Genomic DNA, 3,384 nt, shown 5'->3' on the forward strand with positions numbered 1-3,384 from the left:
TGGAATCCCTGGGTGGCACAGCGGTTTAGCGCCTGCCTTTGGCCCAGGGCGCGATCCTGGAGACCCAGGATCGAATCCCACGTCGGGCTCCCGGTGCATGGAGCCTGCTTCTCCCTCTGCCTGTGTCTCTGCCTCTCTCTCTCTGTGACTATCATAAATAAATAAAAATTAAAAAAAATACTAAAAAAAATTAAAAAAAAAGATTTTATTTATTTATTCATGAGACAGAAAGAGGCAGAGACACAGGCAGAGGGAGAAGCAGGCTCCACGCAGGGAGCCCGACATGGGACTCGATCCCGGGTCTCCAGGATCACACCCTGGGCTGAAGGCGGTGCTAAACCGCTAAGCCACCCAGACTGCACTGTACAATTTATGTTTAGCAAATTATTCACCCCGTGGTGAATTCCTTTATGTTTCTCTCACTAGCAGAGAGCCTGATGTCTACTACTGCTTAATACGTGTCTGTTAAATGGAGGTGGGGCTTGCTATGGCAATTCAAAATTTTCTTCAACTGCTTTGTTCCCAATTAACAAGTTGTTGTGGGATCATCTCACTATTTACATACAAATCTGGTCCAAGTTTGATATTGACGATGACAATTCTGTCGCTGGTGATTTTTTAAACTTTAAGTGAAGCAGAAGTCATCCTTATTCCGTAGTGACAATTTCATGGGAGCACAGTCACTTAGATTAAAAATAGCCTCATTCATTAGCCTCCCTTGAGGCTCCTTTTGTCGGTGTGAATACATTTTGGTCATTCTGGTGTCTGTCGACTGAGGTAGTAGCTGTTGCCCTTAAAGGAGGGAAACTTTTTCTGTTCTCCCTGCCCTGCTCATGGACCACAGACATAGTCTTAAGTCCTCTGGGTCATGCTCATGAGGGCAAGCAACTTCCCAGAGTTATCGTGACCATTGTGTTTGGATAGCCTGTGGTGTAGAGCTGCCCTAGAGCCCCAGACGGCTTGCCTCACACATGGGACACACACATAAGCTGCTGTCCCACTGACACCACTGTTAGCTGGGTTTCTGTTGCACACAACTGAACTACTGCATAGAAAGAGGAAAGGACTTTTGGGATAGGGTGGCCGTAGTGGTCTCTTCTCATGATGAGCAGAGATAGGTATACAGGGGGGACCGCTGTGGGCTCCCTGGGACACTGTTGGAATAAAGGAGAGCTGGGCCCCAGGGGCAGCACAGGGAGACTGGAGACTTCTCTCTGGAACCACGGGGCTACCCTGGGGGCATACATGGGCTCACTAGCTGTTACATTTGGGAGTCTGGGTTTCTTCCCTTCTCTTCCCGGCCTTTTCCCAGAATTTCCCTGTTCATTGCAGCCACAATCAGAATCCCTGTTGGTGACCTCTCATCCTTCTGTCCGATGGTGGTGGTAGTGGAAGTTGAGATCTGGAGAACAAATCTCTCAGATGGTAAAGGAATGCAGCATCACTTGGCATGGGGTTCCATCAGAAACCTGCACTTGCCCAGCCTGGCTTAGATGGCCCACCTTGAGATAATTGGCCTCAGGCCCCTCATATCTTGTCTCCTGGTGATCCCAGATATTCACTGCATGACTTCACCCTATTTTATTTGTTACCAGCAAGTCCAGCTTCTGTTCCCAAAGTGGGTATCACACAAGGGCATGAATACCAGAGGATGGGAACACTGGAGCCATCTTAGAGTCTGCCTACAACAGGGGTGACTTTGGGAATCACTGGAATGCATGGCCTCTCAATCCTGTGGCTAGAAATGCAGAGACTAGAATAAATGAGTTCAAGTGCAAGGGTGTTGGTGATTACTCCTGAGGAATCCAGATCAAAGCCATGATGTCGAACATCATTGTAGTTCAACACAGGCTGAGGCTCCACCAGTCTGGTGACCACGTGCCAGACTCTGGCTTAGGACCTGGTGACACAGAAGCTGGGACAGTGCTGCATGCATCTGACACAGGTGGGGTGAGTGGCCACAGTGTCATCCAGCTGCAAGGAGCAGCAGCGACAGTAGTCTTGGCCTCAGAGTCCAGTGATGTGAGCTGTGGCATCTGTGCCCAGCAGCAGGGGCAGTGGTTCCTATTTGGCCTTGACCTAGGGTGGGATTGTGTATTCAGTTACTGGTTGTGTAGCCTCAGGCCTGTTCTGTGGCTTTCTCTGAAATAAAATGAGGCCCAATACTCTCTAACTATCTCTATGTGTCTATGTAATCTATCTATAGTATATATTTCCCTATATATATAATTTACATATATTTCATATATTTTAAAATATGCTTTAATATTTATATTTGTTATGGATATTTTATATTTTATGTGTTTATATGTTTATATATAAGAATATATAGTTATATATAGTTCTCTATATATAGTTTTGTGTGTGTGTGTGTATATATATATATATATAGTTTCAATTAAAACAACTTGGAATCTGTTGTTCAAAATAAGGAACAAGAAATCCATGAGGGAATACTTGCAGAGATCAGGAATTCAGAATTTTTTCCCACTTTCATTGAGAAATAATTGACATATTGTCAGTTTAAGTGTACAGTCTGTTGATTTGATACATTTATATACTGCAAAATGATTACCACCATAACCTTGGCTAACACATGCATCATGATACATAGTTCTTTTTCTTTTTGTGGTGGGAACATTGAAAGTCTACTCTTTTAGCAATGAGAGCTTTTCTTTATGTTGAGCTAATAACCACTTCCTAAATCTTTCATCTAGTTGTATCCCATGGAAGAGAAAATGTTTCTCCCAGCATATCTTGAATTTTTTTCCTACAAAAAACAATTTAAGTTTGCATGTAAGGGCAGCCTGGGTGGCTCAGTGGTTTGGCGCCGCCTTCGGCCCAGGGCGTGGTCCTGGGGACCTGGGATTGGTCCTGCTTCCGGCTCCCTGCGTGAAGCCTGCTTTTCCCTCTGCCTGTGTCTCTGCCTCTCTGTGTCTCTCATGAATAAGTAAATAAAATCTTAAAAAATGTTCATGTAAGACCCCTTCCCACAATGAGTACTCTCTTCAATGCTTCCCTATCTGGCAAAGCCCCAGGATTGCTTGTGCTTTTGTTACCAAATACTCAGGTCTCTCTGCAGACCTACCATCTTGGAATGTTGGGCATGGGCCCAGGAATCACTTAATAAACCCTACAGAGGAGACTGACGCACAGCCATATGTGCGTAATCCTGCTCTATGTGTTTGTTGCCAAATTTGTGATCTGGAGACCAGCAGCAGCAGCACCTACTTTGTTATCAATCCAGAATCTCATGCTCTACTCCAGCCTGTCTAGGTCTTTGTAAGTCCAGGAAATTCCTGTGCACACTAAAGGTTGGGCTTCCCTGGTCTATGTGCTTTCTAGACACAGAACCAGACTGCAGTATGCTCTAGGTGTGCATTC

Source organism: Canis aureus, chromosome 7 (genome assembly GCF_053574225.1).
Source record: "Canis aureus isolate CA01 chromosome 7, VMU_Caureus_v.1.0, whole genome shotgun sequence".
Classification (NCBI taxonomy): domain Eukaryota; kingdom Metazoa; phylum Chordata; class Mammalia; order Carnivora; family Canidae; genus Canis; species Canis aureus.